Consider the following 16,097-nt stretch of genomic DNA (forward strand, 5'->3'; position numbering starts at 1 on the left):
TAAAAATAAAAGCAATTCATGAATGACTCACACGGCTTGCAAATCCACTGAAGACCATTATTATTATAAATCAAATCTTCAGATTAACAGTTCTCTTTGTTGTTTCAAAGGGTTAGGCCACACGGCAAGTGTATTATGTTTTTGTGTTAGTAACATATTGCTGGGTATTTCCACAAAACCTAACAGATGTTTTGTAATCCTTTGGTGGCAGAACACTGGTGGGATTAGGAAGACCTTGTGAATCTTGTTCTCCTTGCTCTGCACTGATGAACATGTAACTTCCATTACAAGTGTGCAGCTTGATGTCTGCATATCTGACTGCTACAAATACTGCACTGCAACCAACCACTGAATTGTCTATAAACTTTGCTAGGGAAATGATTGAAGTTATTTATGAGACCATTTTATGTCATATTTCTGCTGGTAAGTCATATTGTCACTTTTCTCATATCTACACTTTTAGTGAACAAAATTGATTGTTTCTCTGTGGAATAGACTCCCCCTTTCTAAGAAAGACAGCAAACTGATGACCATAAAATTGGGTTAAAAGACTTACTGTATCCATGCTTGGTTGACAATATCTGGAATTAAAATTAAACCATGCATAGAAAAATGTAATAAATGAATAAAAATGTATATTCTGGATAATTTAAGCTCTAAGTGCAACATTTGGTCATGGAATCCAAATAGCTGAAGCCATCTTATATATGCCTCCCAAATGGAATAACATCAAGATTCCAGGAATCTAATAATACACAAGCTGCTCAGTCCATAGCTGCCAAGTTATCCCTTTTTTTAAGGGATTTTCCCTTATGCTGAATAGGCTTCCTCGCGAGAAAATGGAAAACTTGGCAGCTATGGCTCAGTCTGAAAGACCTAAACTCATGGATTTATTTCACACAAGCTTAAAAGCCACAGAGAAGACTCCATGGAAAACTACTGCAACATTGGAGTTGGTCTGACCCCCCCCCCCCGCTAAATATAGGGTTTCTTTTTCACATAACATAAAGTCTTCGACCAGCTTAAGCTTTCTAATAAATTGCCAACTCTGAAACAGTATATCTTTTATTATGCTGCTTGTTACTTTACTAAGACAGGAAATTAAAGCAATAAAACACTTTCAAAACGATAGGGCGCACTCAAGCAGTCAATTTTCTTATGTTACAGTAGTATTCTTCAAAAGGCCTTTTATTATACTAATATTAAATCCTTTGAAGTCTGAAGAATCTGTTGAGGGTGTTGAATTCATGATATAAAACTCAAAATATTGCATTCACTTATGCATTTATTAAAAACTGAGTACATGGCAACAAATGTTTAAAAATTAAAACACAACACTAAATTGGTGTTATTAATGTATCTGAGGTTCACACTGGAAAGGACAGCATGGAAAGAAACACTACCTATTCAATGCTCAGGGAAAATCTATTTTGCTTTTGTATCACTTTACATTACCAAATGCACACCAGGTGTGATCGTAGATACAAAAGGCTGGTGCAAAAGGCTGAAACACAAACATTATAATGGTCACTTATGCAAAATGATCACAAAAAGGAAATTGAATCAAGCTTAGAAAGCTATTCATTCCTTTTAACCCCTCTAGAACAAGGTCACACTAGTGGTTCTGCTTAATGGCATGAACACTATTTCAACAACCTGATAAAAAGCATGTGGTAGGGAAACAGCAAAGTCAGGTCCCATTCCCTGAAACCAAATGCTACAGCAATTATTGAGGCACACAGTTGTGGTGAGCCTCATTAAACTGAGTATTTATAAAATATTTTGGCACAGATATATATAAGGAACCTCAGAATAAACTACAGTATCAGCAGCAGATCCTAGTTCCAATATCTATTTATTTCAGTTTTATATCTAGTACCCAAATGGGGGAAAAATAAATCTACCTGCAAAAGTTATTTCAGTCAGGCCACATATTAGAACATGTTAGTGAAGAGTCTTTTGAAATGGTACTTCATTGTCTATAGACCAATGATGATGACAAGTTAATATTCTTTTCTTTTCTTTACTACTCTGGAATTTGTAGGAAATTTATTTGTCGTCGTGCTGGCCACGGCAGCCCTATGCACCTGTTTCACACATGCAAGACACATTCATGTCCACGTGGAATAAGGCTGCATTTTGAACCTCACACCTGATGGTGGAAATTGCATTCAAACATAGCTATGCATAAATGCTAGGTAGTGCGTGAAGGGGTTAAGGCCAGAGAGGTCTGCTCCTAGACTCTGCAAAGTCACAACTTCTCTTCTCTGTGAGGGAAGAAGTGAAGCTGCTTCTATTTACTTCCCTCCCTCTCTCAGCACCATGTAACTGACCAAGGAAGATGTTTCTAAGCTTTGCTCCAAGCTTAGAGCATGTGCTTGAAGCAATCTTTCTGTATTTTCTACCAAGAGTAGAACTTCCCAAGAGTGGAACTTTCAGACCAGGCCCAAACACAGACCCACTCAATGCAGATTGCAGTAATCCAGAGTTGAGGTCACCAATGTATGGACTGCAGTAGCCAAGTTATCCCAATACAGATACAGACAACTACGTACCATACCAGGCAAAGCTGGTAAAAAGCACTCCTAGCCAGAGAGCTCACCCTGGCCTCTAATGACAAGGATACATCCAGAAGGACCTCCAAGCTACAGACTTCCTCCGAAGCCATGCACCTGTCCCATCTAGAACAGGCAGCAGGTCTAAGTTCATGGACACATGAGCCATCTACCCACAAAGTCTCCATCTTTCCAGATTTTAAAAGTTTACTGTCCCTTATCCAGACCACCACTACATTAAGGCACCATTCCAGCATTTGCACAGTTTGCCTGATGCGGATATTATAGAGAAATGGAGCTGCATGTCCTCAGCATACTGATATCATTATGCTCCCCTCCCAGCAGCTTCATATGGATGTTAAATAACATGGGGGCAGGAATACTACCCTTCAGTGCCCCATAGCACAGTTTGAAAACCAGAACACACCAACAATTTCCAAACTCTAAGTTTGCTGCATCTTAAAGTGAATTAGAAAATTAAAAGCATTTAATAGCCTTCAAGGATAAAAAACAACAACAACCAGAACAGTGTTACAATTATCTACTCAGTTAAGGTAATAAGCAGTACCAAGAGGTCTATGAGTTCAAGGAAAGGATATCTCCAGGGAAGGCATTCTGCTGCTTCCTTTTGTCCAGTTTTACAAAATTCAAAGTGGGTAGAAACAGAGATCCCACTGAAATCCATATGTGGCTTTAATGCCAAGTTTACTCTTGGATAAACAAAGTCCAAACACATTTAAAGGCATACGACATAGGATAAATGGAAATAAAAAGTCTTAATGGGAAGGAGGTTGAACGGAGGCCACATACACAATAGTGCTGACACTGAACATTTCAAGAATCTTAAACATTAAACTGAACTAAGTTTATTTGCTGTTTAGATTCCTCACTTTAATATCGTTTGGTCCCACATTACATTATTTTATCCTATTTAAACAATAATTTAATAATTATCAGAGAATGCTTTCAGCCCTTCTGGGCCTTATCAAGAGGGGGGAAAACTAATCTGAAGTGCTTTAGTAACTTAGTGCATCATCAGATTTAACATAGGCAGAGTTTTCTTTTCACATTAAATTAACTTACAATTCAGAACTGTTGCATTTATTGGTCTTTGTAATCCCTAACCTCCTCAACATTCTGCTAGATGGATGAATATGAAAAAGGCATCAACAGCTTTAGGGTGTGATGCAGAAATAAGAGATAATGAAAACTAGAATTAAATTCATGGGCTCCATTTGTTTTCTCTGCATGCTTAATAGAGTCTCCCATTGTTAAAGACTCTGTAAGTAATCATTGATTTTAGACTGTTTAAAATTAAGAGAGGAACTGCAGATTTAAAAGATAGAAATGCTAGACATACACATTATACAAGTACAGTGGACGCTCGGGTTGCAAACGTGATCCGTGCGGGAGGCATGTTCGCAACCTGCAGCGCCGCGTCTGTGCACGCGCGGGTCGTGATTCGGCACGAGCACTGAAACCTGGAAGTAACCCGTTCTGGGTTCAGCACGGTATGCAACCCGAAAACACACAACCTGAAGCGTCTGTAACCCAAGGTATGACTGTACTACCTGCTAGAACTAGTTTCTGTCAGTTGTTGTAATGTGTGCAAGCAGACACTAGCAGAAGTTGCTGCTCAGCTAGTTTTCATTTTGTACCTTCTGTGCTTTGGTATCATTTTTGTAGAGCTCATTGTAGTTGCACGATTAAGCCACTGACTCTACTTCACAGTGACCTGTGTACAGTACTGGGCTTCACCCTTTCCACTGGCCTAAGAAAGTACAGTGGTACCTTGGTTCCCAAACTTAATCCGTTCTGGAAGTCTGTTCCAAAACCAAAGCATTCTAAAACCAAGGCATGCTTTCCCATAGAATGTAAGGCAAAATGGATTAATCCATCCCAGGCTTTAAAAAACAACCCCAAAACAGCAATTTAACATGAATTTTACTAATGAGACCATTGATCCATAAAATGAAAGCAATAATCAATGTACTGTACTATAAAATAAATAAGACAGTATTGTAGATGATAAAAATTTAAATAATTTTCCCCCTTACGTGCACTGATGATAGTCACTGTTTGGATGGGGGGGGGGCTTTTATCCATTTCTGCAGTCACACAATAAATCAATAAATAAATCAATCAATCATACATCAATCAGTAGCTGAACTGGGTTCCACACAGTCACAAAAACAAGTCACAAAAACAAAGTCACAAGCCACAGTCACAAAAACAAAGTCACAAACTATACGGTAGTTACAAGTCAGTCCCATAAAATGAAGAACAAGTCACAATAAAAAAACAACAAAAAAGCCACACAAACAAAAACGCAAAAAATAGCAAAAACAAAAGCTCCAAATATCACCTCTGTGTTGTGTGGGTGCTCGGGACTCAACAGCCAACAAACTCAACAGTAAGCCTCTGATTAGCAGCAGGGGACTCAATTTACAAACAGAACACACTCAACAGAAAGCAGAACATGTTCTGCTTTCAAGGCAAAGTTCACAAACCGGAACACCTACTTCCTGGTTTGCAGCGCTCTATTTCCAAGTTCTTCATAAACTAAGCTGTTCTCAAACCAAGGTACCACTGTAAAATAGAAAAGGGACCCCATCTCCCAACATTGGGATTAAATGTGCTACCAATATTCTACACATTAATCACTCACGCTGGATCAGAACCAATTCAAGTGCAGAACTTTGGCAGCACATATTTGTCTCTGCTGGAGAAGCTACCATACTAGATCCCTTAAGATAAGAATATTTAAGATGTTCAGTACACATTCTCACAGACCATGGCTGGATCTAGACACATCAAAAAAAACGTTTCAGGAAAACACATTGTAAAGCTCGTAATGGCAAATCACATGCCGAAGGATTGAACTCTACAGTGCCATCTGGTGTCACAGTGTTATAACAAATTTTAAACACTTTTTTTAAAAAAACTACCGGTAATGTAGCTGAGTCCATAGTTTTCTGATTTCAAGCAGTCACCATGAATGCAATAGTTGGCCAACAATATAGCATAAAGAAGAATACATACCTTTTTCTTGATGGAAAATTATGGATATAAATCTTCATCAGACTAGCGGAGGAGCATTGTGAGATATGGCATCATTTGGTTTGAGTTTCTAAAGATGCCTCTATCAGTTTCATCCCAAGTTACTTCTTGGCCACGAAGAGATGACACTGAAAGGGTTAAAACATGACCAATATTAACTTTTTATTTATAAACCAAACCTTTTAGACATGTCACACACTGTCATACTAATCAAGGATTAACTGCATGACAAATCTGAACTTTTAACACCAAACTACAATGAAGTTGTGGGAGAGCAAGCAAAGGTCACATCACTTTGTAAATGTAAATTTTTCAAACCATCACAATGCTAAAATATATTCCTTATTTCTGTTATAGTTTTCCATATAATTCAGATATAAAAGGAACAAAGGGGGGACCTACAAGCAAGCTAGAATGCCCACTTTTTAATACAGAGACTATTGCTTGATTTATACAGGGAAATCTTTTTGGCCCCATCTTCTCAGTACTGGGGAAATGAAACAGCAATGGTGTTCAAGGATCCCTGTTGAAAAATTGGCAGAAAGTTGATCCTCCAATTTATTTTTAAATTCATACTGAAAATGCAATGCTTGTTCCCAGAAAACAGCTGAAGAAATTATTTATAAAATAGTAGTGAGCTGTGAACAGTAGTCTTAAGTAAAACTGTAATAGAAATTAATGAAACAGAACCTATTAGTCTGCCATTAGGCTGGACTATTAAATTATCAATATTTATATAACCCAATTCTTCATGCATTTCCTCAGCACAAGCCTCATTGAATAGAACCTTTGAGAATTAGAGCTACAATGTACTTGATGATCATGACACCTGTGATTTCCTTTTCCAGAGCACTGAGTGTTTTCCGTCGTTATGTATCATATGGCATGCTGCAGCTAGACATGCTAAGTGGGGCACCATATTGCATACACATATTACTAGTGCCGAAAGAATTCCATTTTCTGTCAATTTGCTACTGAACCAAGTTAAAGTGCTGCTGATCACTTTCAAGGCACTACATGGCTTGGGACCAGGCTATATCTCAAAGAACACTTCTCCTTTTACCTACCTATTATGGTCAACAAAATAAGACCTTGTGGTCATGCCACATCCTGCGTATATTTATGAACAAAGGAACAAGAGCTCTCTGTTGTAGCAGCCACCTTGTAAAATGGTTTCACCTTGCTAGGTAGCAGGCATCAAAACAAGCACTAATGTTTTGTTAACTAGTAAAAACATACCATATCTCTTTGCTCAGGCCTTCCTGAGCCTTTAATATTTAACACCAGTTTTGTTCCTTAAATATGGCAGATGCAAATTTTTATGCTCTACCATTGTTTAATGTGTTTTTATATGCATGTTTATACAATACATAAAAAATAAAGTCCCAAGCATGTTTGCAGAGCTGAAATCAGAACCCAATGTAGGATCCATTGCTGTGACATAACCAGGAAACTTGGTTTAATAATTATTTCCTATTTTAAGCAAAATAGAGAAATTAAGGTCTAGTGGCACTGTGGTCTAAACCACAGAGCCTAGGGCTTGCCAATCAGAAAGTTGGCAGTTCAAACCCCCACGACGGGGTGAGCTCCCGTTGTTCGGTCCCAGCTCCTGCCTGCCTAGCAGTTCAAAAGCACGTCAAGTGCAAGTAGACAAATAGGTACCGCTCCGGCAGGAAGGTAAACGGCTTTTCTGTGTGCTGCTCTGGTTCGCCAGAAGTGGCTTAGTCATGCTGGCCACATGACCCAGAAGCTGTCTGCGGACAAACGCTAGCTCCCTCGGCCTATAGAGCAAGATGAGCACCACAACCCCAGAGTCGTCCACGACTGGACCTAACAGGCAGGGGTACCTTTACCTTTACACGTGAGACTAATCTGCACTGTGTATACAACAAGAGGCATAGGTTGTGGACATGTGGCATCCATAAATAGAAGGCCCCCAAAACCTAGCCAGGTGTTCTGCCCACCACCTTTAATAATGGATTCCTGCTGAGTTTCTGGCATGTGCACTAATGTGGTGCTCTCTTATACTGTGGACATAATATTGGACATGCATATACCGCACGGTTGGCCACCAGTAGTCTTTCAAAGGTAAGGAGTTCCACAAATGGGATGGTATAGTGAAGAAGCCCTCTTTTTTGGTCACTGCCCAAATTTATAGCACATTACAGAAATATAGGTGTGAAGTTACAAGAACATGGATTACTGTGGCAAGCCTATTCTAGTCAAGGAACAACCACAGCTGGCAAACTGAGGCATCTGGCCAGCCCTGCACAGTAACTGGACTCTTGACCAAAGGCTGTAGAACTGTAAAACTCTATTTTAACTGTCTGTAAAATCTGTAAAAAATCCATTTTGGCTGTGTAGCTTTGCAATGTTCAGAAACAGCTATGATTGTTCAAGCTTGAAACTGAATCTCGTCATGCATCAGCCAAACACCTGTTGTTATGCTGGCTGCTGGAAACTCCCTAAGAATAAACCGTAACTGGCTGGCCACAGATCTAAATTCAGGTGTATATGCAAAGCAAAGTACACCTGCACTTGAACAGATAACTACCAGCTAGTTAGATGTGATAATAGTTATTCAGCACCCCCTGGGGGAGCAAAACAGCAATGCAGCTCGAAACTAAGAAGGCCGCTGATTGGTTAAAGGGATACTGCAGAGGGTGGGTAAGGAGCAGCCCTTTACTGTATGAAATTGTATTTAATACTCTGTACATGCACATGGTTTGTGTGCAAGTAGAGAAACTTTATTCTCACTGCACCAAATTGATTCATCTGATGAACCAATAAAAATTGTTCTTAGAACTTTGAAACTTTGCTGCCTGAAGTTTTCTTCTTCTGGTCTTTGTCTTGAGTCCTAAAACACAGTATAACAAAACCAGCACTGAAACAGGCACTCCTAGCCACTATGCTTTCCAATGCCCAAGGGGCGAATAACTCCATCCAGAATAGACTCTCTCTCCACCTCTGAGACATGGGACTCACCCACCAAAATACCTCCATCTTGTCATGACTGAGTACCAGTTTACTGGTTCTTATCCAGCCAAAAAATGTGAGTGATGCATTCAACAGAATTCATAATCTCAACTTTCAGCAAGGATATTGGCTTTGTGCTATAATGCAATTCATTTGATCAGCTTTTTAAGATTCTTTACATGCCCCAAGAGATGTAACCTGCATGTGACAAGCTATAATCAGAGAGATTTATAAACACACACAATTACAGAAAAAATGTTGTCATAGTTTTTTATAACAATATACACTGCACAATTATGAGTTTTGCTTATTAAGGTTTTTTATTTCATCAGTTTATGAATTTTAATTGTAATTTACTTATTTATTGTAAACTCCCAAGAGAGCTTTATGCCAACAATAAATAGAATAGAATAGAATAAAAATAAACTATTTAGGATGCAACCCTATAGTCCCTGCACATACACTTTGGATGCGGCAGGAGGTCTGCCCTGATGAGTATCCTCATTGCATCAATGGAAATCAACTGTCAGCCCTCTGATAGTAGAGAGGGTGAAAAGGACTAGACTCCCTATGATAAAATAAGTGTCATTGAAAGTTACAGTTTTCTGTCTTCTCTATAGTGGTGTACCCAATCCAGGAAAAAATTATTCGGAGGTAAGCCAAGCTAATGCTCCCAGGAAAGTGTATTGGATTGCCTTTTTAGGATTCACTACTTTTCCCACCGGGTTTGTGCCTGTGCCTTTAACAGCAGCCTAACATGCAGAAATTAAACTGGTGAAGCTCTTCATGACATGGCTGTATCCCTGCCAGAAAAAGCCATTTCCAGTCAAACCCGCTGGAGAATCAGAGAACCTGTGTAGGGTTTGGTCCTCAGCCTTTTCTTTCCTCAAAGATGTCCTGCAAGGCAGTAGGTACAGATTTTTCCTCAGGGTTTACTCCTGAAGCCTTCCTCCATGAAGATTACACCAATTGACCATAATTATTCTCAGAATTCAGCTTTCTACATGCAGCTGAATGAAGTAATAAAGCCCCATACTCGCTCTCTTTCTTAAAAAAACAAACAAAAAACAAAAAAAACAATAGGAAAACAGCATGTCAGGAAGAAGCCAAAACTGAATTAATTATTATTATCATTAATGTATTTATTGAATTTATATACTGCCCTATACCCGGAGGTCTCAGGGTGGTTCAGAGGTCTCATATCATTCTCTTGATATGCTGAATTTCTATGTGTATGGAAGTTTGTTTATTAAAATTCCAAAAATGTTATTTTCCCCAACCAGCACCTAAAATGGTACTGTACAGGGGGGGAAACTTTATTTAGAGGTGCGCCGGAAGGAGGGGAGAGAGAGAATAATTGAAGAGAGGTTGAAAACAAAGTCATTTAAGATTTTATTCCCCCAAGTTAATATCCTACTCAGTAACCTAGAGAACCCCCTAACTCCATACAGGCTTACAACTGGAAAACAACATTAAGTGCCTAAGGCTGCAAACCTAAAGTTCAACTAGGCTTACTTCTCAGTAGACATGATTAGGATTGCCCTTTAAAGCTGCCATTCTGTACCCATTTACTTGGGAGGAAACCCTACTGAACTCACAGGAGCGTAGTACCAAGCGATATGTAATCTTGGGGTTGCGCCGCGAGAAATGTGAAAGTGAAGCTGTCACAAAAGGCCAGAACTGTAACTCTGGGGGGCAAAGGAAAGTGAGGGAAACAGAGCAGGCTCATTCAGAGGAGTAAAGGAACAAGAAATCATAATAACGAAAGGTGAAGTGAGTATGTAATCTCTCTCACACGTTGTGCCCAGGAGGGTTTGAGTCAGGCCTCGCATTTCCCTGCCTTTTGCCTCCAGCCCTCCCCACCCCACTCCCTATCAGAATAATAAAATACAGCAAAGTATTTTCCTCAAACAACCACTTACAGTACTGAGAGGCCTGAGAGACTTCCTTGTCTCTTAGGAGCAGCACCTCCTCTTGGGTCTTAATACTGTACTGAGAGAGCAAAACTTGTGTAGGCCCAAAAGATCGGCTGCGACGTGTAGAGAGCCGGGTGGCCACCACAGGAAGCGGATTGAAAGAACTCCAGGGGGTCTCTCAGATCTTTCAGTAAGTGGAAATTTATGGGGGGGGGGCAGGAACTTCAGCTACATAGCTGTCATGTTTTCCCTTTTCTCACAAGGAAGCCTATTCAGCATAAGGGAATTTCCCTTTTAAAAAGGGAGAACTTGACAGCTATGTTTAGCTAGGTTTTTTGAAGTGGTGGTGGTGGTTTTGATCATTGGGGGAGGGGGAGAGATGTATCTCCCAACTGAGAATCCATCACTTCCGCTTTTTTTCTTGCTTTTTTCTGTGGGTACAATTTTGGAGGGACAATTCAGCAGAACTCCCTTATACCTCTGATCAGCTGTTTGCCACCATCTTCTCCTCTTCACAAATCCAATATTCCAGGGGACATGGGGGGGGGGACACTAAACTCTAAAATGGCCTCTGTTTCTATTCCGGTTTAGGCACAGGGAACAGAAGGGGAGACTCGATTAGAAGTTCCCAAACACAGCACCAAAGGAAAATAGGGTAGCTTCCAAAAAATTCCACATACAAAATTCTCAAATTCTGGAGTTCTGAACAACCTAGGTTTTTTCAAAGCAGGACCAATGCAACAGGAATCTTCCATTACATGCTGTTGTTTTTTAATTTACAATCTACTGCACATGCACATAAATCATTGTAGTTTTCAGACATCTAACTATGAATCCACATGTGTACTTTGATCAAACACTGGAAAGCACCTGTCTTGGTTTAATTATGTATGGCTGATTCTACAAATCCTTTTGTGTGGTGTTTTAGCAATGTGCACATGAATAAGATCACATGGAGATTGCCTTTTTCAGTGTTTAATCAATGCATGTGAAACCACAGAGCCTAGGGCTTGCCGATCAGAAGGTCGGCGGTTCAAATCCCCACGACAGGGTGAGCTCCCGTTGCTCGGTCCCTGCTTCTGCCAACCTAGCAGTTTGAAAGCACCTCAAAGTGCAAGTGGATAAATAGGTACCGCTCTGGTGGGAAGGTAAGCGGTGTTTTCGTGCACTGCTCTGGTTCACCAGAAGCAGCTTAGTTATGCTGGCCACATGACCCAGAAGCTGTACGCCGGCTCCCTCGGCCAGTAAGGCAAGATGAGCACCGCAACCCCAGAGTCGTCTGCAACTGGACCTAATGGTCAGGGGTCCCTTTACCTTTTAACCTTTTACCAATGCCATTGGCTTTAGTTGATCTTTATTTTGCATTTTATAGTTTTGGGTTGCAAGTCGACGCAAATTTACCTAGGAGCAATCTGCATTGAACTCAGTGTGACATACTTTGTAACCATGCATATGATTAGGCTGTCAAGTTCCAATTTTTAAACTTGCCTCAGGTATGTCTGCAAAACAGTGTGATTTATGAACAAACCGAACTGAATGAATTGTATGCTAACAGTGAGTACAGAAGGCTTGTTGATCTACTCCAGGCATCCCCAAACTGCGGCCCTCCAGATGTTTTGTCCTACAACTCCCATGATCCCTACCTAAGAGGACCAGTGGTCAGGGATGATGGGAATTATAGTCCAAAACATCTGGAGGGCCGAAGTTTGGGGATGCCTGATCTACTCTCTCACTCTAGGGCTAATGATCTACTTTTGATCTTTTTATGTTGTTCATAAAGATGAGAACAAAAATGACCATGCAAAGATTAATTTCTTAAATGTATCCCACCCTTTAAAAATCTTTTATTAAATACATATAACAAGTGATCAGTAACCCACTTTGAATTTCACATTTACTTTTAAACACAGTGGACAGTTAATGTAAGACAACAGCAACACTCTGGAGGGAAATTGGCAGAGAGAGCTCACAACTGTCTGGAATTGAAAGTGCTATCTAATTCTGCTGTACAATGATCAATTCGTTGACAGAACATCTGCTTGTTTCATTCTCTGCAAGTTCAAATCTATATTCTGCTACTCTTCTGTCTTCAGTGTAGAGATTCGTGACATATTTTTGGCACTATGGCCCTGTGCTTCTGTGTTGTTTTAAGTGTGTGTGTGTGCGTTTGTGTGTTGCTGTTATAAAGTGCTTATGGAATTGATCTTCCATACAGATTTTCCCCATACACTATTTCATAACCTGAACTATCTCAACTGTGCACAATGCATCCAAGTCAACTCTCTGCAATAAGTCACTGAAGGGTTGCAGTTGCCAACAGCAATACTTCAGAAACCACTGAAGACAGACAAATACACACATTTTTATTGGAGACATTAAACCAGTGGAATCAGCAAAGATTCTAGGGTTAAGAGAACTTGCAAATATTCTCTCCAGGCCTAAAGGAATATCTTCAAAGCTCTGGCAGAAAACTATAAACCATATAGCTACTTAATTGCAAGCCATGATCCCCCCCCCCCGGTCTTAAAGAGCAATTGGATTTAATGCATCTTTGTATTGTTTTCAAGATATATTTTGGAGTGAGAGACCCTGTAACATACGTTCCGCACAACTCCTTATTTTAGTCCTGAAAGAATTCTTGCCTCACCTCTATGTGAGTCTGAAGCTGGCATAGTGACAAAGAACTTGCACAGACACCTTTCACCCTGACCCAGCACAAGCCAGTGGGGATAGGAATGTGTCAGTAGATCTGCCCACTTCATTTAGGATTGCTAAATCATGTGTCATTTAGTCTGGATCCAATCCAATGGACATTGTCTGGAATAGGTGAGATAATTATATTTTTAAAGCTTTGATACTTCTCCCAAGGAAACTGCTACTGCTTTCAATTTAGAAGAAAGTTTTTTAACTGCATACCAGATAGCAGTATTTGTGACTGCCACCAAATTCTACAGCTGAAGCCCGGTTTCATTTCAGGTTAGCAGTATTGTTCAACAGATACTGAATGCTAAATACGCTGAATGAATATAATGTAAAATAATAATAATCCTGTTTTTGTTTCAGGAACAGATATTCACAGATACTTATGATATCTCTACTGTGAAAACCTGATGGAATGATGCTCCCTTGGGGGCAAAAAGAAGCTTTAACTCAATGGCCTTTTGGCTCCGGCCAATTAAATTATACTGATTATTCTAAAACTAAATCTCAACACAACCACAATATTAAGTATTTTTACAGAAGTGTAAAAGAAATAAAATTTGGTTCAGCAAACCAGGTCAAGAGCACAATTCTATGCATGTTTACTGAAATGTAAGTCCCACTGATTGTAGTCAAATCTACTTCCATAGTAAGTGTGTATAGGACTAAAGCTATTACACTATTTCTATCATAAGCTTTTCCACAGTGGCTGAATGATTTGACATAATAATGACAACAGTAGTCATACATAGCCTGATAATACAATTTGTTTTTTACTTAGCTTGATTTTTCATGGAATTAATTTTTCTACAGACAGTTCAGAGGATAAGATTATAGGATTAACAAAGTAGTACATGTGAAAAGGATCAAAGGGTCTTACGTGATCACAAGCTTAGCTTCAGTCAACAGTGAGATGCAGCAGCAAAGATAGCTAATGCTATACTGCATCTACAGAAGTATAGTGCAGCAGTTGGATGGCCTGTCATGCATGCTTTAGCTGAACTTTGACCATAGCAGTGGACTGGACTAGATGACTTTTGGGGTCCCTTTCAACTCTACAAATATATGAGTCCATCAACAAAACAAATTGGTGCAATCTGCTCTCTAGACATATTTTAGTAAACTCCATAAAAGTGCTACAAATATAAAGTGAATTCTGTGCCATTAGGGAAATAAATATTTTTGAACCCAGTTACACATTTTTCATTTGCAAATACTAATCGAAGTACTGTTATTCAGACTCTGATCATGTACTTCTTCCTTTTCAATGAATGGCCTACAAGCATGCAATTTTTAACTTTGCTCATTAGCTACGATATTTACTTGCTGACTCTTATGTACAGTAAGTTGCTCTGCAACTTTCATAATATAAAGTGATACATTATGTTGTTCTGTAATTCCACACTGTCAGAGCTTAGAACAATTATACATTTAAAAGGACATGGATATGTGTGTAATGAAAAAGGAAGGAATATGTAGTAATGGCATGTTCTTGTTGTTTAGTCATTTAGTCGTGTCTGACCTCGTGACCCCATGGACCAGAGCCATAGCTGCCAAGTTATCCCTTTTTTTAAGGGATTTTCCCTTATGCTGAATAGGCTTCCTCGCGAGAAAAGGGAAAACTTGGCAGCTATGACCAGAGCACGCCGGGCACTCCTGCCTTCCACTGCCTCCCGCAATTTGGTCAGACTCATGTTGGTGGCTTTGAGAACACTGTCCAACCATCTTGTCCTCCGTCGTCCCCTTCTCCTTGTGCCCTCAATCTTTCCCAACGTCAGGGTCTTTTCCAGGGAGTCTTCTCTTCTCATGAGGTGGCCAAAGTATTGGAGCCTCAGCTTCGGGATCTGTCCTTCCAGTGAGCACTCAGGGCTGATTTCCTTAAAAATGTATAGGTTTGATCTTCTTGCAGTCCATGGGACTCTCAAGAGTCTCCTTCAGCACCATAATTCAAAAACATCAATTCTTCGGCGATCAGCTCTCACTTCCATACATCACTACTGGGAAAACCACAGCTTTAACTATTTGGACCTTTGTCGGCAAGGTGATGTCTGGCTTTTTAAGATGCTGTCTAGGTTTGTCATTGCTCTTCTCCCAAGAAGCAGGCACTGCCCTGCTTTGGGATTGGGATGTAGACTGATCTTCTCCAATCCTCTGGCCACTGCTGAGTTTTCCAGATGGCATACCTGTGTTAAATGCAATGCTATGTTCAGGTGTTTGAATGAGCCAGACCATTTCTAGAGGGCTGCGTAACTACTGTTTGTTGACATTCTCAGACACTACCAAATTATCCAGAACTATGTTGATCTCCTTTCTGATGACCCCAACACTATAAATCATCCCAGATGTTTACTGTCCAACTGAAACAATCCCCAAACCCAGCCCTGCTTGTCCTTCCTGCCTGCATTAACTTGTACCCTCACACTACTTCATTGTCAAGTTTTCTGATACAATCATATCATTAATTGTATTCAATACAGAGTTAATGGAAGCTATGCTCTCAGATCTCCACATTGTCTGTTGTGCTGAGGAAAAAGATTTTGCTGTGTTCATTAGCAGGAAGAACTGAATAGATGAAGTTGCAAACACGCTTTACTAGAGAGTAAGTCCATTTGAACACAGTTCCTGAGTAAACATGGAAAGGACCACAATGTAAGGAAATGACGATTTTGTCAATTTTCCTTATCTATTTCAAATTATAGCAGTTCTTAATTGAAAGGGGTATGTTGATTCTCTGCCCCCTGCAGTAACTGCCCAGAATAGATCAAACTATTTCAATACATTCTTACCTTGGCATGCTTTAGAATTCTGTTTATTGAGACGTAATTCAAGATGTTTAAAGGGCAAGCCTTCAAAACTAAATTGCTGGACTAACTTCAAAAGAGTCCAGATG

General features: G+C 39.8%; 1 protein-coding gene across 5 annotated transcripts in view; it reads right to left on the minus strand.

The window, feature by feature from the left end:
- Window positions 1–16,097, minus strand: part of TENM3 (teneurin transmembrane protein 3) — a 1,254,397-nt gene that overhangs the window by 675,780 nt on the left and 562,520 nt on the right. For all 5 annotated transcript variants that reach the window (XM_088659538.1, XM_088659546.1, XM_088659521.1 and 2 more), the window contains exon 4: window positions 5,598–5,743. The gene's annotated coding sequence lies outside the window, so the exon portion shown is untranslated. The remainder of the gene's footprint in view (window positions 1–5,597; window positions 5,744–16,097) is intronic.

The sequence above is a fragment of the Zootoca vivipara genome, chromosome Z1, assembly GCF_965207765.1.
Source record: "Zootoca vivipara chromosome Z1, rZooViv2.hap1.1, whole genome shotgun sequence".
Classification (NCBI taxonomy): Eukaryota; Metazoa; Chordata; class Lepidosauria; order Squamata; family Lacertidae; genus Zootoca; species Zootoca vivipara.